Source organism: Spermophilus citellus, assembly GCF_964194105.1.
Source record: "Spermophilus citellus genome assembly, chromosome: 3".
Classification (NCBI taxonomy): Eukaryota; Metazoa; Chordata; class Mammalia; order Rodentia; family Sciuridae; genus Spermophilus; species Spermophilus citellus.
In genome coordinates this window covers 57,294,618-57,320,190 of record NC_138184.1, presented here as the reverse complement: position 1 = coordinate 57,320,190, position 25,573 = coordinate 57,294,618, and the positions used below count along the sequence as shown (strand labels likewise).

The 25,573-nt window shown below is 38.0% G+C and overlaps 1 protein-coding gene across 1 annotated transcript in view; it reads right to left on the bottom strand.

Annotated features, from left to right (window-relative positions):
• The window catches only part of ATXN7 (ataxin 7), a 138,464-nt gene that overhangs the window by 91,334 nt on the left and 21,557 nt on the right, over nucleotides 1–25,573 (bottom strand). Inside the window, exon 2 of the mRNA XM_081284979.1 lies at nucleotides 14,545–14,632. The gene's annotated coding sequence lies outside the window, so the exon portion shown is untranslated. The remainder of the gene's footprint in view (nucleotides 1–14,544; nucleotides 14,633–25,573) is intronic.

Genomic DNA, 25,573 nt, shown 5'->3' with positions numbered 1-25,573 from the left:
CAAATACTAAAAATATCAAGAATTTATATATATCAAGATGAGCGATTCAGTTCAATACTTACCTAGGAAATTTGCTACCAAATTGAGGAGGATGTGGGGACAAGAAAATGACAATTAATTCCTGGCATTATCTCCCCACCCTATACTGTTTGCTACAGTCTATGCATTTTTACCATACTGTTTCATCACCCATGAAAAGGCCCTAACTTCTAGAAAAGATAGATATTCATACTTTTGGGTTTCCTAATAGTTGGAATGAATCACCAAGAAAAGTCAAAACTGCAAGCTGATAAAGTACATCTGATTTTCAAATGTTGGCAACAGTTTTTAATTATTCCTTATACAAAGAGCACTGATCATAAACACATGTACAACAGAAATTCAAATACTTAGTTTTTTTCTACCAGACCATAATAAAGAATTTGATGACCTCTTACTTAAATCCTCCAGCCTCCATACCCAGAAATATAAAAGAAAATAGCTCATATAATTGACATTCATTTAATACAGATTATTTTAATGCAGGAGTGTGTCTTGCATGATATAAGTCAGTACTTATGCCAGTGTACTTCTGATGATGTCCTCTAGCCTGGATGAACTTCAGCATCTGCCTGTACCTTTAAACAATATACATTTTTTAAGGTTTCAGTAATGGGAACTCAATTTATCTAACAATCCCAATTACTTACCACATATCAGGCACTCTATTAGGCATCAGGGTGAACACAAAATAATAATTTCACTGAGAGTATGAAAAAGCTAAGAAGCAGGCAAAAATTTTAATTCATTGAAATGCTCATGTTAAAAGCTGTCACCACCAATTAGATTGTATGTAGCTAAGAACTAGGCTGTCAGAAGTGAAATGCTGCCAAATTATGAGCATTTTATCCCTTCCAAGGATGTATTTAAAATATGGTCTTACTTCACCATCCAAATTTAGGTATGTTCCCAGTAGATGCCAAGGGTAACAAGGTCTCTCTTTACAAAAAGGATTCTTTGCACAGCAGATTCACTTATAAAATGTTTTGTTCAAAGGCTGAACCCATCCAATATGCAATAAATTTTTAAAAATAAGTTTACCTTTCTAGTTCCTAAATCTAGTCTAATGTAAAAAGGCTGAAACTTCCCAAAACTTTTCTAAGAAGCAAGACCCCACACAAGCCTTTTTATTTGGGGAAAACCACCAGTCCCAATACAAGATTTTAATAAACTTGACAACCAGTAACTACAGTATATTTATCTGTGTAAATTACAGGGTTGGTAATAGATTCTCCATTATCAACCTCAAAGTAGTGAAGTTATTTGGGTAAAAAGAAACAGACTTACGAAACTAGGAATGTATTAGTTATGGTGGCTTTCTATCTTCCTAAAATTGGCAGTGCCTTTGTTCACAGCCTCTCTAGCTCCTCTGACCACACCTCTCCCTTTCCTTCTTTCTTCTCCAGAGCGAGCCAGGGCGCCATTTTGCATAGGGGTATCACAGGAGGGCCTTTCCTTAGCTGCGCTCCCTCTACTGAGACATCTCACAGCCTGTCATAGATACATGGTATTCCAGCAGAGGGAGAAGAGTGTGTGTGTGTGTGTGTGTGTGTGTGTGTGTGTGTGTAATAAATTGAGTTCATCAGCTCAGTGGCTGGACCTTCTGACAATCAAGTGCAAAATTAGAAATAATAAGGGCACTTGCAACAGTGGAGACTTAAGATGAGGGATGCCCATCTCTTAGAAGATGGTACACACACTCATTCTACACAAATGTGTCATCTGCCAAGCAGTTCGTTTTCTTAGTCATATGTGTGTAGTTGGGTATGAATTATACTAAAGAAATATCCATCAGTAATAGCAACGTGCTTGGAAAGACAAAAAAAAATTTAAATACACATATAAAAAGTAATAAATTATAAAAGGTAATAAATCATGAAGTGTAACCAATTCATAATGCCCAAGTATTGCCAGAGATATAATGCTGACCTATTATATGGTAAATCTGATTTCAAATCTTGATTAGGACTTAACTTCTTTAGGTTAAGTAATTTTTTAAAAATTGAGAGAAGGGTTTACATTTTAAAAAAGAAATGGAAAAGTTGGACCAACAATCAGCTATAAAAGAAAGCCAACCATATAGTTTTAGTGCGCTACCTCAGATGTAATAAAATGCAAAGATCAGATACACTATGAAAAATAATCTCCTATGTCACCTTTGTACCGACAAAGCTTTCACTAAAACTGACTGTAAATATCACCATTCTTAAAGGTCCAGAAATTAAGAGCATGGGTTCTAGAGCCATCTCCCAGGATGAATCCCACTTCAACCTCTTACTAGCTGTATTGCTCTGGGGAAGTCACTTAACCTCTCTGTGTCTGTTTCTTCATCCATAAAAATCAATAAAATAAGAGTATCTACTTTATGAGGAACACTAAAAAAATTAATGATGCAAAATTACATTGCATTGGGCTGGGGATGTGGCTCAAGCGGTAACGTGCTTACCTGGCCTGCGCAGGGCACTGGGTTCGATCCTCAGTACCACATAAAAATAAAATAAAGATGTTGTGTCACTGAAAACTAAAAAAAAAAAATATTAAAAAATTCTCTCTCTCTCTTGCATTGCATCAGCTATCAGCACCATGTCAGTCATTTAGTAAGTGCCAACTATAATGTGTCCACACTATGCCATCAGATAGTCTTGTTGAAGTGAAATAAATGAAAACTTCTCTCCAGACATTTAAGGCTCTCTACAGGCTGCCCTCCCCTCAGCTCCACCACATCTATCTGTTGTTCGGTTGTCTCCTGTAGGTACTCTCTGGTCCAACCAAAAGATCCAATCCATAGTTTCCAATATGCTCCCCTCTCCTGCTCTCAACTTCCAAGCCTTTGCTCATAGAGGTCACTCCACCTATAATATGGGTGAAATCCTCCTGACCAATCAAGTCCCCTCTCAAATTCTATTTGTTTAGCAAAATCTCCCTCCCACCAAGCACAGGGGAACCCCACCACTAAATCACATAATTTTATGGACTGAGTCAAGAACACATCCTCTGAAATCAAGGTGGCAATAGGAGCACTTAGTCTCCTAGGAATGAAAAGTTTGGCCTCCTAGTGGGTCACTGGGAACCTGGACCTCACCTCCCAAACCCTAGTACATAGTTTCAGACAGGTCCCCAAGCTGGTTGAAAAACCCCTAAGGCCTAATCCAGGACAAACGATGCCAGGTACTAGTACAGGGTGGGAGGAATGACACAGAGGTTTCTTCCCTCGTCCTCAGCAAAGTTCCAGCTCTAAGCAAAGACACAGATCCAGGAAACATGGCACCCTGATTTTCGATATACTTTCTTTGCACCCTCATCATGCAACCTGTCTGGATTTGCATTGCTTCTCAAAGGGCAGATTGTACCAGATAAACTTGTAATCCTTTTCCATTCCCAAAGGAAAGCCTTCCTTTTCTTTTTTTTTAAATTTATTTATTTTTTTTATTGGTTGTTCAAAACATTACATAGTTCTTGATATATCATATTTTACACTTTGATTCAAGTGGGTTATGAACTCCCCTAAGAAAAGCCCAGGACCAGATGGGTATACAGCAGAGTTTTACAAAACCTTTAAAGAGGAACTAATACCAATACTTTTCAAGCTATTTCAGGAAATAGAAAAAGAGGGAGAACTTCCAAATTCATTCTACGAGGCCAACATCACACTGATTCCTAAACCAGACAAAGATACTTCAAAGAAAGAAAACTACAGACCTATATCTCTAATGAACCTAGACGCAAAAATCCTCAATAACATTCTGGCGAATCGGATACAAAATCATATCAAAAAAATTGTACACCATGATCAAGTAGGATTCATCCCTGGGATGCAAGGCTGGTTCAATATACGGAAATCAATAAATGTTATCTTCCTTTTCTTAGTAGAGGTAAAAGGGCTATAGAATTACAGATTGAACTATTTTTCAGTAATATGTGTGAATGACTATGAATGAATAGAGTTCCCTGTCCTTTCCTTCCCTTAAGTGTACACACATACACACACACACACACACACACACACACACCCCCCCCACAAAAATAAATTCTCCTAAACTGGGCTGGAGGTGGCAGGGAGGAAAAGGAGGAGGAGGATGAAGAAGAAGAGGAGGAAGAAAATTCTCATATAATGAGAATGACTTTTTAGATGTACTGGTCCCTAAACCTTTCTTCCCCAAAGCACAAAATTTTTACACTCTCCTGGCCATTCTAGTTTTAAATAATATCAAAAATGGATCATAATAAAGTTTCTGACCTTTTTCTTTTATAACTCATAATCTCTTTTGGTCAACATAAAATCTTCAGGACCCAGAGACCTTATCCTTCTTTCCACTGAATCCCTCACCCCAAATCTGTTCTAAGTGAATGAAATTCAGGAGCAGAAAAGGGGAACTAAAAAAAATGCTACAGGTGAAATGTGTCTTTGAAGCTTTCCAAAGCTTCCTGCCTCTCCACTTGAGAAGACAGTTATTCTCACAAAGACTTAGCAATCCTAGGTGGGCTAGAATCTGACTTGTTAGGTATTCTTGAAAAACAGAGCCAAATAGATAAACTGTACCTCACTGAAATTAAACTTTTGTTCTTAAAGGACACCATCAAGAAAGTGAAGAGGCCACCTAGAGAACAGAGGATTTTTTTTTTTTTTTGCAAATCATTTATCTGATAAGAGATTTATCTGATAAGAAAAGAGAAAGACATCTTACATCTCACGTCTTTCTAAGATGAGTAACTCAATTATTAATCTTGGTAAAGAATCTCAACAGACATTTTTCCAGAGAAGACAATGTAAATGACCAACAAGAAAATGCAAAGATACTTAAAATCAGTAGTCATTAGGAAAATGCAAATCAAAACTGTAAAACAGGGGCTGGGCTTATTGCCTAGCATGGTGAGGCACTGGGTTTGATCCCCAGCACCTTATAAAAATAAATAAACAAAATAAAGGTATTGTGTCTATTTACAACTAAAAAGAAATATTAGAAAACAAAGCTGTAAGAGAGAGCCCTTCACACCCATTATGATGGCTGTAGTGAAAATATGACAAAAGAATAGAAATGTTAAGAGTGTCAGCAGTATGTAAAGGAACTGGAACTCTCCCACATTGCGGGGAGATAGTGGGGGGATGTAAAATAGTACAGCTAGTGTGGAAAGAAGTTTAGTAGCCACTTAAAAGTTAAAATTAAAATAATCATGTCATTCAGCAATTCCGCTTCTATGTGTATATTCAGAAGAATTAAAAGCAGGGCTGGGGTGGTGGCTCAGTGATAGAGAACTTGCCTAGCATGTGTGAGGCCCTGGGTTCCATTCTTGGCACCACATATAAATAAGGAAAATAAAAGTCTATCGACAACTAAAAAAAATTTTAAAAAAGAAGAATTAAAAGCCGAGACTCAGACACTTGCATGCACATGTTCATTAGCCACATTATTTGCAATAGCCAAACTGTAGAAACAACCCAATTGTTCATCAACTGATGAACAGATAAGCAAATTGTATATATTCATACAAGGAATATCTATATCTTTTAATAACATTCCTTCACTCCATAAAAAGGAATAAAGCACAAGATACATGAATAAACCTTGAAATCATGCTTAAGTAAAATAAAGTCAGACAAAAATTATTACACATATTACACAATTTCATTTATATGAATTATCAAGAATAGGCAAATTCCTAGAAACAGAAGACAAATTGTTGATTTCCAGGATCCAGGGGAAGGGAATATGAGGAGTCACTGCTTAATGGGAAAGGGGTATCCTTTAGGGATGCTAAAAATGTTTTGGACCTAGACAGAGGTGATGGTTGCACATATGTGAATACACTAAAAATCTTTAAAAAGCCACACACTTTAAGTGCAAACATCTATGATATCTTATCTACATCTCAATAAAACTATTTTTGTAAAGCCAACAGTAAAATGTGAAAAACTTCACAAAGAATTCCAGATTGACCCAATATCCCTGATGAACAAAGATGCAAAAATTCTCAATAAAATTCTGGCAAATTGTATACAAAAACATTAAAAACATAGTGCACATGATAAAGTTTAGTTCATCCCAGAGATGCAACGTTGGTTCAACATATGGATATCAATAAACATAATTCATCATATTAATAGACTTAAAAACAAGACTCACATGATCATCTCAGTGGATGCAGAAAAAGCATTTGACAAAACATAGCACCCTTCATGTTCAAAACACTAGAAAAATTAGGGATAGTACGAACATACCTCAACATTGTAAAAGCTATATATGCTAAACCCAAGGCCAGCATCATTCTAAATGGAGAAAAATTGAAAGCATTCCCTCTAAAAACTGGAACAAGCAAGGATGTCCTCTTTTACCACTTCTATTCAACATCATCTTTGAAACTCTAGCCAGAGCAATTAGAAGAAAGAAATTAAAGGGATACAAATAGATAAAGAAGAACTCAAACTATCCTTATTTGCTGATGACATGATTCTATATCTAGATGATCCAAAAAATTCCACCGGAAAACTTCTGGAATTAATAAATGAATTCAACAAAGTAGCAGGATATAAAAGCAACAACCCATAAATCAAATGCATTCCTATACATCAGCGATGAATCCACTGAAAAAGAAATTAGGAAAACTACCCCATTCACAATAGCCTCAAAAACAACGACAACAACAACAACAACAACAAAAAAAAAAAAAAAAAAAAAAAAAAAAAAACCTGGGAATCAATCTAACAAAAGAGGTGAAAGACCTCTACAATGAAAACTAAAGAAAGAAACTGAAGAAAACCTGAAGATGGAAAGATCTTCCATGCTCCTGGATAGGCAAAATTAATATTGTCAAATGATGATACTAACAAAAGTGTTATACAGATTTAATGCAATTCCAATTAAAATCCCAATGACATTCTTCATACAATAGAAAAAGCAATCATAAAATTTATTTGAAACAATAATAAGAGACCCAGAATATCTAAAACAATCCTTAGCAAGAAAAGTAAAACAGGAAGCATCACAATACTAGACCTTAAACTATACTACAGAGCTACAGTAACAAAAACGGTATGGTATTGGCACCAAAATGGACTTGTAGACCAGTGGTACAGAATAGAAGACACAGAGACAAAAGCACATAAATACAGTTGTGTCATACCATACAAAGGTGCCAAAAACATTCACTGGAGAAAAGACAGCCTATTTAACAAATGCTGCTGACAAAACTGGGAATCCATATGTAGCAAAATGAAATCAAACCTCTCTCTCTCTCACACTGCACAAAAATCAGCTCAAAGTGCATCAAAGATTTAGGCACTAGAACAGAAGACCCTGAACCTAATAGAAGAAAAAATAGGTCCAAATCTTCACCATGTTGGTCTAGGATCTGACTTCCTTAACAAGACTCCTAAAGCGCAAGAAGTAAAATTAAGAATCAATAAATGGGATGGATTCAAATTAAAAAGCTTCTTCTCAGCAAAGGAAAACAATCAAAAATGTAAGGAAAGAGCCTACAAAATAGACCTCTGATAATTAATGCACCTCTGATAATTAATCTCTAGGATACACACAGAACCCAAAAAACTTAACAACAAAAAAACAAATAACCCAGTCAATAAATGGACTAAGAAACTGGACAGACACTTCACAGAAGAAATACAATCCATCAACAAATATATGAAAAAGTGTTCAACGTCTTAGCAATTAAAGAAATGCAATCAAAACTACACTAAGATTTCATCTCACTACTGTCAGAATGGCAATCACCAAGAATACAAGCAGGGGCTGGGGTTGTAGCTCAGTGGTAGAGCATTCACCTAGCACGTGCAAGGCCCTGGGTTTGATCCTCAGCACCACATAAAAATAAATAAATAAAATAAAGATATTTTTTAAAAAAAGAATATGGTCAACAATAATGTTGGCAAGGATGTGGGGAAAAAGGTACACTCATATTTGTTGGTGGGACTACACATTGGTACAACCACTCTGGAAAGCAGTGTGGAGATTCCTCAGAAAACTGGGAATGGAACCACCATTTGACCCATCTATCCCACTCCTTGGTTTATACCCAAAGGACTTAAAATCAGCACACTACAGTAATGCAGCCACATCAATGTTTATAGCAGTTAAATTTACAATAGCTAAACTGCGGAACCAACCTAGGTGTCCTTCATTAGATGATTGGATAAAGAAAATGTGGTATATGTACTCAATGGAATATTACTCAGCTTTAAAGAACAATGAAATGGCATTTTCCAGTAAATGAATGCAGCTGGAAAATATGCTAAATGAAATAAGCCAACTCACAAACCAAAGGCAGAATGGTTCCTCTAATACTCGGATGCTAATTCACAATAAGGAGTGTGCATGAGAGGGGCGGGGCCCTCTAGGGAAGAATAGCATTACCTTAGATTAGGTAGAGGGATGTGAAGGGAGGGGAGGGGATGTGGGTGTAGGAAAGATAGTAGAATGAAACAGACATATTACTTATGTGTATATGTGACTGCATAACCAATATGATTCTATAACATGTACACTCAGAAAAATGAGAAATTATATCCCATCTATGTGTGATATATCAAAGTGCATAAATGCATTCTACTGTCATGTCATGTGTAACTAATTAAAACAAATTTAAAAGTTTTTAAAAAGAAGAAAAAAAAAAAAGAATTCCAGATTGACTTCTCTTGAAAACTGCAGTACGATCAGGTATCACCAGCCACAGCACTCTTCACGGCAACTGGGGGTGGGAGCTAAAACTGGCCCTGGAATCCATTTCTGCTATTTCCTAACTCTAGGCCTTGGCAGAACACTTTTTGACTCTACCTCAGTTCCTTTGTAAAAGGGAGGACCTTGATAGTATCTACTCCATCAGTTGTTACGAGAGCCAAAGAACTCATATGCTTAGGACAGTCAGTGTCTGGCACATAGTGACTGCTCAGCAGCTATTAGTTACTTTTGTATTTTATGCTATCTCAACCTCGAATAAGAGGCATTCTGGCACATTTTGGCTGCATTTTGCTTTTCAACCACAAAAGTTTTTACAAATAAAAGTATGGCATATAACATAACAATCCACAAGAAAGCAGTAGTAAGATCACAAGATATTAATTTTAAAAATCAGCATGCAACTGGGTATAGGCACACGCCTTAATCCCAGCAGTTTAAAAGGCTGAGGCAAGAGGATCACAAGTTCAAAGCCATCTCAGTAACTTAGTGAGATCCTGTTTCAAAATAAAAAGGCCTGAGGATGTGGCTCAGTGGTTAAGTGCCCCTGGGTTCAATCCCTGATACCCGCCCCAAATTAATGTGCAAAAAATACTATACACATACAAAAAAGCAGCAGTAAGACCACCAAGATATTAATTTTAAAAATCAGCGTGCAGCTGGGTGTAGGCACACGCCTGTAATCCCAGCAGCTTAAGAGGCTGAGGGAAGAGGATCACAAGTTCAAAGCCATCTCAGTAACTTACTGAGACCCTGTTTCAAAATAAAGAGGCCTGAGGATGTGGCTCAGTGGTTAAGTGCCCCTGGGTTCAATCCCTGGTACCCGCCCCAAATTAAGGTGCAAAAAATACCATACACATAATGTATCCATTTTTGTGAAAAAGTGATGATGATGGAGGTAGTGATCGTGACTGATGATAAGCCTATGCACTGAAAAAGTCTTGATAACTCTCAAGAGTTATGAGGAGCAGAGGGTAAAAGAATTAAAGAAACTTTGATTATTTTTTCATTGTAAAGGGGCTTTATAATATATTTAAATTTTTAACAATATGCTTTTATAATCAGCAGTCATATAATAAGGACATTTGATAAAAGAAAAAGAAACCCTAATTTTGATACTTCTGGTTTATGATCACAAAACTCCATCAGGTCAACAGTGGTATCACAGAGACTAGTTCCTTTGCTTTGAAACTAAATTTTCAACTTGTACTTCCAAAGCACCAATCTTTCTTCAGGGCCCAACCTTTTTCCACTCTCATTGACCATAAAAGACTCCACTCTAGCTTAATCAGCTACTTGTAACCAAGATAAGAAAAAAATATAAGAAATTTCTTCTGAATACCATTATCTTTCTTTTCTTAGATAAGGTAAAATTCAATAAAATAAAATTCAACATTTTAACCATTTTAAAGTTGCAATTTAATGACATTTTAGTATATTCATGATATGGTACAACCAACATCATTATATAGATCCAGAACATTTTCCCTACCCCAGAAAGAACCCCATTCCGTGAAACAGTCACTCTTCAATCTCCCAACTCATATTCTCTAGGAAATCATATCTGCTTTCTGTCTCTGAATTTGCACCTATTACAGGTATTTCATACAAACAAAATCATATAATATGTGGCCTATTTTGTCTGGCTTCCTTCATTTAGTATGTTTTCAAGGTTTATCTATGCTGGAGTTATGTTATCAGTCTTTCACTTCTTTTTATGGCTGAATAATACAGAAGACCCCTCTTTAATCACAGTTACACTTTCTGCAGTTTCAACTTTAATCTGAAAATATTAAATAGAAAATTCTAGAAACAATTCATAAATATAAACTGTTCACTGTTCTGAGTATATGATGAAGTCTTCAGTTATCTTGCTCTGACCTGGCCAGCATGTGAATAATCCTTTTGTCCAGTGTATCCACAAAGTATATGCTACTGGCTTGGAAGTCACTTATAGGCTGTCTCAGTTATGTTATCACAGTGTTGCAGTTATTGTGTTCAAATAACCCTCACACAGTAGTCTAACAATATTTCACAATGCCTGATATTCATCTTACCTCATCTCACCAGGTAGGCAATTGTATCATATCATCACAAGAAGCAGGTTGAGTACAGTATAATAGCAGTTTTGAGAAGTAGGGAGACCATATTTGCTTAAGTTTTATTACCATCTTATTATTTTTTATTTTATTATTATTGTTAATTTCTTTTAAAAAAATATTTTCTTAGATGAAAAGATTGACCTTTATTTTATTCATTTATTTATATGTGATGCTGAGAACTGAACCCACATGCTAGGCAAGCGTTCTACCACTGAGCCTCAATCCCAGTCCCATTGTTAATTTCTTATTATACGTAATTCATAAATTAAGCTTTATCACAGGTCTGTATGTATAAGAAAAAACATAGTATTTATAAAAGTTTGGTATTATTTGTGGTTTCTAGCATCCACTGGAGTCTTGGAACACATCCCCTCTGGATAAAGTAGGGAATTGCTCTATTCCATTCTGCTCTATCCCACAGTTTGTTGATCCATCCATCAGTTGATGGACATTTGGATTGTTTCCACCTTCTGGCTATTGCGAATAGTCACTTTCCTTGGTCTCCTGCACTGATCAAAAAGCAAGCTTTCATTTTAATGTAAAATCAACTATTTTCTTTTTCAACTTAGTCTGAACCAAAGTCTTCACCTTCCTCTGAATTACATCACCAATTCTATAGCTGACGTAGCAAACAATGTGCACATAACAGAATCTCACAGCCTTATTTAGGTTGATTCAAACTGTTATTTTCTTAAAATAGTAATTTCCCTCCAGATTCATTTCCCTTAAAATTTTTGGAGATCCGGCAACATCATCATCTCTTGCCTGGGTTATTATCATAGCCACAATTTAACTGGTCTCCCCATTTTTGCCTTGTCCCCTACAGCCTATCTTACTATAATGGCCTCAGTGGTTTTATTAAAACAGAAGTCAAATCAAATCACTCTTCTTAGAATCTTCCAATGATATCCCACATCTCTCAGAATAAATGCCAAAGCCTGTTCAATGGTCACTAAGGCCACATACCCTGGGCCCTATTACCTGTCTGCCTTCATTTCCTACCCTTTTCTCCCAACTCACCACTCAGATCTGGCCCGCCTCCTTTCTGTGGCTTGCAGAGCTGATGTAGGCATCTGCTTTTAGTCTCTGCACGGTCCATTCGCCCTTCCCCAGAGAGCTCAACTTTAATGCTCAAATCTCACCTTCTTGAAGTCCTACCATGATCACTCCCATTTAAAACTTCAAGTCCCATCTCTCATCAGTGTTCCTAATTTTCCTTACCCTGTTTTTTTTTTTGCTAATTATTATCATATAATAAATATATAATGCATTTATTTGTGTCTGCTCTCTACTGTCTGTTTCTCTCATTAAAAAGTATAGCCATTATTGAAAACAATATGGAGGTTCCTCAGAAAATCAAAAATAGAACCATATAACCTGGCATGAGCACTACTGAGTATACACACAAAGGAAATGACATCATACTGAAGATAGGCCTACATACTCATGTTCATTACAGCTTTATTCACAACAAGTTAGGGAATTAACCTGAGTGATCATCAGGGGAATAATGGGTAAGGAAATGGTAGTTTATGCACACAATGAAATATTATTTAGCCTTAAAAAAAGAAGGAAATCCTGTCACTTATGAGAACATGGATGAACCTGGAGGACACAGACTAAGTAAAATATGGCACTCACAGAAAGACAGACACAGGATCGTCTTACTTATATGTGGAATGTAGAAGAGTTTGAACCACCAGTGGCTGGAGGTGGAGAGGGAGATGCTGGGAAGATGAGACAAAAATCTCAATTAAATAAAAGGTTTTTTTTTTTTTCTTCTGTAAAGTGACTCTAGTTAATAATGGATCCTTAAAAGCTTCTAAGACCAGAGGTCTTAAAAGTTCTTATCACAAAAAAGTGATTAGGTATGTGGGGTCATGTATCTGTTAATTAGTAGAGTTTAGCCATTTCACACATATACATATTTCAAAACAATACGCTACACATGATAAATATAAATTTTTATTTTTTTTGCAGTGCTAGGGATTGAATCCAGGGGCCTCACACATGCTAAGAAAGTACTCTACCACTAAGCCACATCCCCAGCCCAGACACATGATTTTCATTTGTTGATACCAAAAAGATAAGTGCTAATTCAATGGGAGGGACCTTTATCCCCTTGATTTGCTCATTTAGCTCCAGCATCCAGAAAGGAACACAGCATGTAAGTTGGTTGGTGTTCAATTTGGGACTTATTGGGCCACAATCAGTACTGAGAAGGGGCTGCTACTTTAGACTGGTCATGAACTTGTCAATTTCTCACTGTTCCACCCAGCCCATTTGATTCCCCTCCCTGTCAAGTCCTGCAGACTTTTTGATTTGTAATTCTTCTTCTTTCCCTGCCACTTGTCATTCATTTCCTGGTATCACATTAATCTCCATTGCTATAATATTCAAAAAAGCATGTCATGATTATAGTTCATGGAAATCATCTCCTATTCTCCTTTTTCTCCTGGGGAAAATCTGTTTGAACACAGTAGAATCTCAGTAAATAGTTCTGGACTAAAGAGCTCCCTTGGCATTCTGTCAAGTGTGCTTCCTCCTCCCGTCTTTCCACATCTCTCCACTGCCAGGGGGTCACCACCATACAGGAGAGCACCTGGCAGACAGTCCACAATGAACACCATCCACTATGGTGCCTCTGATGCCCCTGCACTGTAGTCCTTCAGCTGAAGGCCAAAGAATCCTAAGGGCCTATTTTGAAGGTGAGGCTTCATAGCTGCTCAGTTCTTTTAAACACTGAAACAGAACTGCCACTTCTTCCTGAAGCTCCAGTTATGGTTTAATAATTGTAAAATGCTATCTTTGCGGATGAATGTGCATGTCATACAAAATGTTTCCATTTTTGCCATAGTTGCTTAAAGGCTGATTGAGACATCACATTTGTTGCCTGAGTAATGTAAGTTGATCAATTCCAGAGGCTGAAATTCTTTTGGTCTTTCCTGTTTGGATTCTGTTCAGTTTTATCCTTCAATGACTCATGTTAAAATGTATCTTAACTTGTAAACCCCCTCATTCCTCTGAGTAGATGGAAGAATGGATTTTTTTTTAAATTAAAACTCTTCCAGTAATATTATCCTTTTTCACATTCTGTGAAATTCAGCCATTCCCCCCACATAGCAAATGCATGATGGCGATGGTGTAGTGAGAAACTCCATCAATGTGGCTGCTGTTCTCGTAATGATCCGAGGCTGCTCCCGAGCACAGGACTATCTGGCAGCCTGGGCAAGGGCACTAGGCCCAGAAAGTGTGCCTGAAGAAGTCCTGCCTGTGTGACAGTCGTGTTTGGCATTTCCCCTGCCCTTACCAGCTGGGTCTTCATTGTGTGTGAGAGAAGAGAACAAGAGCTAAGGAGAAAACCACAGGGCACACCTTTGACAACCTCCCTGGACAAAGAGGGTAGGGCTGGGGAGAGAGGGGAATTCTATCTCGAACCCCTTCCTGCAGCTTAAACAAATGTTTTGGGGTTAGGCTTGTTATTTAGTATTTTTTGTGTGTTGAGAAACAAACATCTAATAGTATCCCACTCCTTCAATTCACTGTCATTTTATATTAGGAAGATCATATTCAGGGTTATGCTTAAAATTTTAGATCTAATTCAGATATCTTATATTAAATACTATCATTCTTTGGTAAAACTTCAACTCTACTATAATCTTATAATTAGAAGTATTGCATTTATTCAACTTTGCTATGTCAGAACAGCCAGTTACCTTTTCCTTAGAGGGCAGGCCAAAAATCCTGATAATTTACCAGTGGATCTTCATCTGCTGTGATTGTGGATGCTCCTTCTTCTTAATTCTGTTCAGATTAAAAAAAGAAAAAAGAAAAGGGATGAAACAGTGGAGAAAGCTAATCTGAAGTTTATAAATCTTAGGACCAGGGATGTGGCTCAGTGCTACAGCACTTGCTAGGGTGTTCAAGCTCCTGGGTTCAATCCCTAGCACCACCACAAAAAAAAAAAAAAAAAAAAAAAAAAAAGAAATCTGTAATCTTATTAGTTACCAGGTGTTCTGAAATTATTACTTGTGCTTTGAAATGTCAAACAGATAAAATTCAAGGCACTTTACCAATTTTACGACAAATGTAATTCATTAATTTTTTACAATGAATTTAATTGGCTGTATTTACAATAAACTAAGAACAAATGACTACTCAATATGTACACAGAGTCAGCCTCCTGGGGCTTAAAATCATTGTGTGTAATTTGCCACTAATGAGTTTTCACTTAATTTTAAAAATAGCTATTCAGAAAGTCTGCTCCTATGAAACCTGTCAGAATCACAGATGTAACACACACACACATTCTGAATAAGAATACTATTTGGAGAGCTCCCTCTGTCCTTTATCATTCAGCAGTTTAAAGAAGCAATTGTTCATACTATAGACAGGAAAACAAAAAACTCAAATCCTCTTCCTAAAAAGCACAAGGAAGCTATGCACTCTTCATAGTTGTGCACACACGTGCATACGGGTATTTTAAGTGAAATGTGGGTACTACTCAATTTGGGGAGGATTCCCAAGGATTGGGAATTAGCAAACCAGAGGTAGAAATTGAGTTGGTTTTCAACTTTGACATGCAGCAGAAGAAAAAAAGCAGCCAATACAGGCAACGACACAGCTACAGGGTAGATGCTGTCAAAGTATACAGCACAAGGCAGGCTGATTTCCTATAGAAAATTCCCTGCGAATACACTTCACTTCCTATAATCTTCACTGGCTATATATACCAAGGTCAGGTAATATTAATATTGCTTTGCTCGATTTTTATTTATTTTCATATACTCTAAGATAATAACCCAAACATTTCTATGGCTTGGGATACTAAGACGCTAATAAAGCATCTCTTTAAAATATCTGAGTTGGGGCTGGGGATGTGGCTCAAGCGGTAGCGCGCTCGCCTGGCATGCGTGCGGCCCGGGTTCGATCCTCAGCACCACATACCAACAAAGATGTTGTGTCCGCCGAGAACTAAAAAATAAATATTAAAAATTCTCTCTCTCTCTCCTTTCTCACTCTCTCTTAAAAAAAAAAAATAAATAAATAAAAAATATCTGAGTGACTGAATTCTTTGTGTGTGTGTGTGTGTGGGGGGGGGGGGGGTTACCAGGGATTGAACCCAAAAGCACTTAACCACTAAGCCATAACCCTAGCCCTTTTTAATATTTTGAGACAGGGTCTCACTCAGTTGCATGGGTCTTGCTAAGTTGCTGAGGCTGGCTTTGAACTTGTGATCCTCCTGCCTCAGACTTCCAAGCTGCTGGGATTTACAGGCGTGTGCCACTGTGCCTGACTTAGTGACTGAAATTCTACGCCATGTTTTATCCATTTATTCATAATCATCTTTATTGGCTTTTAAGTTATTCCTAGATCATACCCTTCCACTCTCCCTTTAAAAAACAATTTCAGTTTTATTCACTCACAAAATGTTACTTGGTAATGCTTAAAATCATTCCTACAATCTCTATAAACCGGATGTTTTTCTCCTCCAGATTTCTAATTCTTGGCCAATCTCCTACTTTTTAAAGAATTTCTCTGATTTCCATTTTAGTGTCCTTGTTCTGCCTTCCTTCCCATAAAAGCCACTATCTTACTTAAAATGTCTGTCTTGAGCCAAAATTAATTGCTTTGCATCATAAACATTTTACAGCTATGAAAAATCACCCAAAATAAGTTACAAAATACCATGACAGAGACAGTGTATTCAGATTTTATGGTCAAGAGAGCCATCCACCCCACCCATGGTGATGCCTTCAGAGGACAGTGCGGCACCCCGGGAGGGCCCTGCACATGCTGGGCAAGTGCTCTCCCACTAGCTGCCTTCCTTGCTCTCTGACAGCCTGGTTGCACTTCAGGCGTAATCTGGATCACCCTTTGAGATATAATGTAGCCTGTCCAAATCCAGCAAGTAGCTCCTGACCATGATAAAGGAAGAACAAGGCACTTAAAAAGCAAGTCAGTCTTGTTTTGAAGGATAGCAGTATAAACTTTCTTTTTATGTCTTAAACCTTAACTTTTAGGCAAATCGCTGAGCATTAGAGAGAGACGGTACTCTAGGCACTAGGGGAGGCCAGCGAGGGAAGAAAAAATGCTGGAGACGAGGCCCCACAGGGAGCACTACCAAGGTGGTGACTCAATTCTATTTTCTAAATTAGAGCTGGGGAAAAAAATTGGAAGCCTTGAAGGACAACTGCAGTCTCTTCCTTCTATATATGAAAGGTCTGAAAGCAAGAGAGGTTTCCCCAAGCTGATTAATTTACTCAACGTTGAGTATGTGCTCCCTGCCAAGTCCGGAGCCTGACACCAAGACCAGCAGGGTCATGCAGCTGAGCCACTTAGTGCCCAAGTGACATGTTTTCTTTCCACCTACAAGCTTAAAATAATCCATTTTTTTTCTGGCTATTTTGCCTGGTGACCTTGGGGGGAAAATATGAATTTGTTCCTAACTTTCAAAACCCAGGAAGATTCACATAAAATTCCTAATTTCTAATCTCTCTTGGAAAGTCAAAAATCAGGCCCCAGGGGACAGCTCTCTTGCAAGAGGTAACTGGGCTACCTCTTGTCATTTGTGTGTGCTTTCCACAGGAAAGCGATGACCTGGTGTCATCACTTATTTTCCTTCTGGGCCTGTCTCCTGTAGGCAGCCATGATTCTTTCTTTTCCTTTTTTTCCTTCCTTTCTTTTGGTACTGGGGATGAGCCACATTCCCACACCTTTGTTATTTTTCATTTTGAGGCAGGGTCTCACTGAGTTGCTTAGGGCCTTGCTAAATTGCTGAGGCTGGCCTCAAACTTGTGGCCCTCCTGCCTCAGCCTCCTCATTCAGTCTCTGGGATTACAGGTGTGCACCACCACACCCAGCCTGAGCCTATACTGCTTTTTTCTAAGTCTCTTCTCCCCAATGAAAAATTGCAACCAAAAATTCAAAAGCAGTTTATATGTCATCTGTAGGTATATTCTCCAGAAATATGCATTAACAGGGTACCTAACTCCATTTCTTCTGACCCCACTTACAATTGCTTCCAACCCCAACAGGTTGATTCTCTTGGGTGAAGCAAATTTAAGAATGAAACTCCACACTCTGCACAACTTGTCTTTTCAATGGAGCTACTGGGTATCCCTCTCTTTGAAGGCCAGCCAGTCATTCTGTACCTACGAAGCTACAGGGACAGCTCTGAGAGTCACCCCACTCAGTACTGAATGTTTGAGACACCAATGCAGAGGGTGCCATGCCACTCATGAAGAAGGACCCCGGCAACTCGGGCCCCGGCTTCAGGGCCCATTTCAATTCCTGCAGCCAGTCCTAGGGCATTCCCAGCCCTGTGCAGCTCCTCACAATGGAGTCTTAACTTGTTTTTAGTCTCATTTTCTGATTCAACATCCCTACACAATACTCAATCCTTCTTCTCTTTCCAAAAGGGTTCAGCAAAGCAATGTGTGGTCGTGTTGGGGCCAAAATTCTCCCATCTCAAGCTCACTCAGTTCAAGACCTACCTCTCCAAGTTCCACTGAGGTTCACTGAGCTCCCTCTCCATTTTGCTGAGTCAATCATTTTTGCCATGAATTGTGACTCTACTGCACTATTTCACCAGTAGCCTAAAAGAGAACTAAAAGTATAATAAAAATTCCAGCAGATCTCCAATTTGTCACTTGCAAAGCCTTGGTCAAGTCGGACAATTAGAAGGTCAATTTATAAAAGTACATGACAATAATAATACTGATGGTCACTGGCACTCACTGACACTTACTATGTCTCCAGTATTAGCACTAAGCCCTTTACTTGCATCTTCTCACCTAACCCTTCCACTGCCTGATGAAAAAAACTCTACTATACTCCTTTAGCAGGGAGCCCAGGCCTGCAAGCTGAGGCAGTTGCATACTGAAGTTGAGATTAAAACCATTCTCCATTTCCACACATGACAGCAATTCCTACCTGTCCCCTAACACCTGCTTTTCCAACTGCTTGCACTCCTTTCTTTCTACCTTCTAAGTAACTCAGATCGCAGCCTTCAGAGCCTGGCTCAGGGCTGGGGCTGGCTCAGTAGTGGAACACTTACTTGCCTAGTATGCACAAGACCCTGGGTTTGATCCTGAGCACAACCACCCCCAGTTCAAGGGGGAAAAAAAACCAAAACACAAATCACTATAGGTGGGCTTCTCAGAGGCAGGATCAGCCACAGTTCATCCCTGTACCCCCAGGGCCTGCTGAATTGAGTCGGATTAGACTGAACAAGGCTCGGACAGGCACTCATCCACTCAGGTTAATATACGCCTGGTCCACGATGGTCTTGCCTTGCTAAGGACATGCAATTAAGTCAGAGCAATAAGAAGCTGCTCTGGCATTTACTTAGTGCTTCCTTGCGAGACTCACCTACAGACCCTGGGAAAGAGGGGAAGAGGGATGAGAAGGGAAAGTCCAGGGCTCCCAGTGCTCTCCTGACAGACGGAAAGAGTCTAGGGCGTGAACTGCAGGGAGGCAGGCTTAGGCAATAGAAGTTCTCTCCCAGTATTTTGCCAAGGCAACATTAATCTCTTCCTATTTCTGGCCTCGGTTATAGAATTCTAAAATTCATAGAAAGGTCCTCAGTCAAGTCATTCTTTGTGAACTCTAACATAATCCTTTAGGAAAGAAGTTAAATAAACGAGGCACTAGCAAGCATTCTACTCTGAGACCATACTTATTAACACAACCAATAATAACAACTTTCACCCAGTGCTTACCCTGACCAGACCCTGAGTTAAGTTCTTTACATGCACAGTCTTGTTTAGCCATCACCACAGCCCTGTGTAGAACACTTGTAAGAAAATGGAGGTCGATGGCAGATAAATGGCTTGCCCTAGGTCACTATCAAATGGCTTACAGTAAAGGCAGTAGCTACTGGGGTAAAAGTGATTTTTATTAATAATGCATGCAGAAATTTTTACTTTTCCACCCTTGCTCTTTAAATATTCTTTCCAAAAGGCAGGCTGGGCAGCCTATAACAAAAGATCTAAAAGATCTTTAAAAGATCCAGGGCAAATCCTTCCTCTCCTAGTAAGCCATTTTAAATATTACTTGTAATAGAGTTTCCAATATCCACATTCACCTATACCCACATTCTCTCTCCTCGAGCATACCATTTGACTAAATTTCCCAATAATCACTGCAATAAGGCTCAATGCGTGATCGTGATCAAGTCCTAAAGTGTGAACTGAAGTGCTGGTGCTGCTTCAGGGCTAGCCCCGTAGCCTGGGCTGATCTTCAGTCTCTCATACCCTCTGCTGGTCAAATGCAGAGAGCTCCAAGCACCCGGGGGAAGGAGCCAGAGAATTTCACTCCTGAACAACTGAGGGAAACCAAGAGCCTCTTTGCCAACCCATACTGAGCTGTGACTGGAGCGAGAAATAAACATGTTTTGTTAAGTTGTTGAGGTTTCAGGTAGCTACAGCAATAGGTCTACACTATATTATTATTATTGGTATTATTATTGTTATTATTATTGTTGTTACAATCTTCATTACCAACAGCAATAGCTATAATGTATTGAAGGCGTGCCAACTATTAGGAAATATATTTAGCTTTATGTACTTTATCTCGTTCAGTTCTATAAGGTAGGATATTATCTGTATTTGACAGGACACAGAAATCAAGAGTCAGAGATAAAGAATTTTCTTTCCTCTAAACATATACAGCATTTGTAATCTAAAAGGTTTATTGTGTAATTAATGCAATACCCATTAAACATTTTGCATTGATGGGTTAGGTAGTTTTCACTCCTATAATTGGTTGATTTTTCATAAGTCAATAACTTATTTCATGCAGATAAAAAGCTAAGAGAAAGAGGGGTGGGTCTTACAACTGTATATTTCATACCACGACACACACTGCTTCATAAATATATATATGATGTATGTATATATTAGTTAAGAGATATAAATATGTTCTTTAAATTTTCTAATATATGTGCATACATATTACATGTATATATGGACACATATATACATACATACTTGGGAAGCAAGAGGCCAGTCACTCTGACCAATAAAACTTTTTGTTGTTGTTGCTGTCTGAAAACTTGCTTTAAATCTTTGGGGGGGATCTATCACTTAATGAACACTATTAATGCAATTTTTCAATATTGTAATTACATTTGCACATGCACATAAATCCTCAGCCCAGTGTTGGCATATAGTTGATGGTCAGTATGATCATTTCCTGTCTACTTCTCAATAGCTATTTCAAGTATAATGATGCTGCTTGAAGAAGACACAGGAGATCAAGAGAAAAATGTTGAGCCAGTAAATATATCATGATTTCAACGATAAGGAATAGTTTCCTGCCAGGTGTGTAATCCCAACCACCCAGGAGACTGAGGCAGAAGGATAGCAAGTTCCAGGCCAGCCTGGGCAATTTAGTGAGACCTTGTCTCAAAAAATAAAAAAAGGATTGGGAGTATAGCTCAGTGGTAGAGTGTTTACCTAGCCTAACATGTAGGAAGCCTGGGTTTAATTTCTGGTATTGACACATATACACACCCAAATAGTTTCCTGGCTGACAGAAAGACTAAATGTTGGAAGTCACAGCCATTGCCAGTTACAGAACTATCCCATTCATAAAGGCTGTCCTGACAACCTGCAAGAACATGACTTCTGGACAAGGTGAAGAGCCAGAGCTTACACTTTCACCTTCACCGCTACTGAGCTGCAGTGGGGCCCCTGGGGACTCAACTTCTACCTGCTTAAGTTCTATCAGTCTGGCCACGTGGTATCATTATTTGTAGGTGAACACTAATGTGCCATCCTACAGATCCTAGATTTTCTTCTGTATTTCGTTAGATGACAGACTGACATCTGAGGAAGATCTGTTTCCTCTGAGGAAGTTTGTTCTTGGCTCTCGCCTAACCACGGAATTCATTTCCCACTTAAGACATTCCAAGAATTTTATTAACATGATGAAGACACTGGATTTCACGTGGTGACATTTCACGCTAATCACATAACTGCAATGCTATGACACAGTCTTTACATTATCCAATTAATGTAAGTATTTTAGTCGCTATTCATTTAAAAATATGTTCCAAAAAGTCTCTCTCCTCTAAAGTTCTTTCAAAATGAAATGGCACAGAAATGTGATCATTTTTCATTTGGTATAATTAAAGTACACATTTGGATGTTTTATTCCTGCCCATTGATCAATTGTAATATTTACTTTGTTAATGGGAAAGCCTTTTCCTGGGTAATTTTCCATTTAACTTTAGGATAGCACCCTTAAGAGTAGAAATAAGGTTAATGCCGTAATCAGCTATTTTGCTGGCACATCTGATTTTAGCAGCTGCTCAAATATGTTCATACAGAGTTTAGAACACCTAAGCTAGAAAAATACAGTTTGAAAATTAGTCAACCAAACTCTGGGTGACAATTTTTCAAAAACGAATATGTTTAAAGTGTTTATCATAAACATTCTTTTAAAAATAAAATTGTTTTTTAAAAAATATTTATTTATTTTTTAGGTGTATATGGACACAACACAATGCCTTTATTTTTATGTGGTGCTGAGGATCGAACCCGGGTCCCACCCGTGCTAGGCGAGCACTCCACCATTTCTTTTAAAAATGCTGAGTAAAGGGCTAGGGTTGTGGTTCATCGGTAGAGCGTTCGCCTAGCATATGCAAGCAAGGCCCTGGGTTCAATCCTCAGCACCACATAAAATATATAAACAAAATAAAGGTATTGTGTCTAACTACCACTAAAAAAATAAACATTTTTTAAAAAATGCTGTGAAAAAAAGGCAATCTCCAATGGTCTCATTTATGTAACATTCCCCGAATGACAAAATTAAAAAATTGAAGAATAGATTAGTGGATGCCAGGAGGCAGGGATTGAGCATAGCTATAAAAAGGTAACACAAGGGACATTTCTTTAGTGATGAAATAGTCCTCTTTTTTTTTTTTTTTTTTTTTTTTTGGTATCAGGGATTAAACTCAGGGGCACTTGACCCCTGAGCCACATCCCCAGCCCTATTTTGTATTTTATTTTTCACAGAGTTGCTTAGCGCCTCACTTTTGCTGAGGCTGGCTTTGAACTCACGAACCTCCTGACTCAGCCTCTGGAGCCGCTAGGATTACAGGAGTGTACCACCCAGCCCGGCTTAGTTCTGTATCTTGATTGTGGTAGTGGCAACATGAAAATACCCAAGTGATAAAATGCCAGAAATACAAATACATTTTATACCAATGCCAATGTTCTGGTTTCAATACTGTATATAGTCAGATAAGAAAGGAGAAAATAAGTGAAGAGTAACCAGGACCTCTTGAGCTATCTTTGCAACTTCCTACAAATCTATAATTATCTCAAAATAAAAAGAGTACAAATAGCTAAGAGTATGTTTACAGAATAATTCATTCAATCTGTAAGATTAAATAATAGCCAAGCCAACTTAAAACATTTTATCATCGGACTTTCCAATTGTTCCTGAATGAACTACAAATTATTTTGATAGAGGTGGGAAGTTTTAGAGTTGATTTGCTCTCAAGATGCTTACTCTTCCTGACAAGGTCAGTAACATGGAACATTCTAGCAGTCAATATCTGGATGTCTTACAAAGGAGCAGGGAGCATATAGTATGTGAAAAAATAAAGACATGAATTTAAAGACTTCTTACATCTTTAAAGTCTATAAGAAAGCATACTTTAAACATGAGTTAAAAAACATATTTTGTGGTTTCTGTATGCTAATCAAGATGTCACTGGGCATATGATAATATGTAATTTGCAAAATACATTATTAGACTTATGTGATTACCAAACAGTAGATTTTGTATACATACACATGGCAATAGTTTCTATAATTCAAGCATCTCTCTGGCTAAATTAATATAAATTGCTGTAGTATGTCAATAATAAATAAGAGACAAAAGGAATTCCAGAAGCTGGTAGTTGCACATCTAACAAAGCCAGTTTAAGTTATTTTTACTAGGGTTTTAGACAGAGACCTTTTTGTCATGGATTGAAATGTAACATTCCAGGACTATATCACAAACATGATCCTCTGATTCCTGAATCTCACACCTAAGTGGGCTCAACACCGGTTCATTGCCACTGAATCTAAAGCGAGGTTGGCAGCACTTCCTAAATACCTTCCTGTTCGCTCTTCTCTACAGTGATGCAATTTGACCTACATTTGCAGTGCCCATTGAAACTTCATGGGAGGGGGAAGAGGAGAGTTTTTCATTTCTCCTATCCTCTGATTAACTAGGACAGCAAATGCCACTCAAGGGACTGCTACTGGGCAAAAAAGCAAAGGGGGAAAAAGTCATGCCAGTAGGAAATTCCACAGGAGGACATTTAGAAATCCTGCATTCTCTGATTCTGCAAACAAACTCTCATGGCTTTATAAGAAGACAGCGAGGAAGAATTGCCCCACTTTACACCATAATCAGCCCAGAACACCAACAGCTATTTTATTTACTTAGCAAGGCTCTTAGCAAGATGAAAATTAAACTTGAACTATAGACTCTTTTCCTTGTCATATTCTTTTTTAAAAATAAGCCTAATTTTAGGATCATTTTAAATTTATGAAGTTGCAAAGATTATATTGAGGGTTCTATAAACCCCATATCCAGTTCCCCTATTATTAACTTATTATATAAGTATACAAACATTTGTCACAGCTAATAAACTATTGCTGACATGTAAATATTTTCCTCCAGCTTTGTTAAGGCTGAAGTGACAAATAAAAATTATATATATTTATGGTTTAAATATGATGTCTTGATACTTGCATATATTTTGAAATGATTAAAATCAAGCTAATTAACATATCCATCGCCTCACATACTTTTGGTGAGATCATTTAAGATTTACTCTCTTGGCCAGGCGCAGTGGCACATGCCTGTAATCCTAGCAGCTTAGGAGGCTGACAGAGAAAGATTGCAAGTTCAAAAGCCAACCTCAGCAACTCAGCAAGACCCTGTCTCTAAATAAAATACAAAAATTTTTAAAAAAGGGGCTAAGGATGTTGGGTGCAGTGGCACATACCTGTAATCCCAGCAGCTCGGGAGGCTGAGGCAGAAGGGTTGTGAGTTCAAAGCCAGCCTCAGCAATAGCGAGGCACTAAGCAACTCAGTGAGACCCTGTCTCTAAATAAAATACAAAATAGGGCTGGGGATGTGGCTCAGTGGTTGAGTGGCCCTGAGTTCAATCCCTGGTACAAAACAAAAACAAAAAAAAAAAAAAAAGAATTTTTTCTCTTAGCAATTTTCAAATATATATTATAATTAATTATAGTCAGTATGCTGGGCAATAGATCCCCCAAACTCATTCATTCTCACTGAAACTTGTACTTTTAAGCCAACACCTCCCCAATTCCTCTTTTCCCTGGAACTGCCATTCCACTGTTTCTATTAGTTAATTTAGATTTCACATACAAATGGGACCATGCAGTATCTGTCTTCCTGTGCATAACTCATTTCATTTATCATAAAGTTCTCTGGGTTCATCCACATCATTATGACAGAATTTCCTACTTTTTAAAGACTAATATTCCACTGTACGCATATACCACATTTTCCCCAATTATTCATTGATGGATATTTAGGTTGATTCCCTAACTGGGCTGTTGTGAATAGTGCTGCAATGAACAGGGCAGTGCAGATGTCCCTGTGACGTATTGATTTCAGTTCCTTTGAATATACATACACTCAGGAGGTATACTGATGACAGTATTTCTATGTCTAATTTCTGGGGGAACTTCCATACCTTTTTTC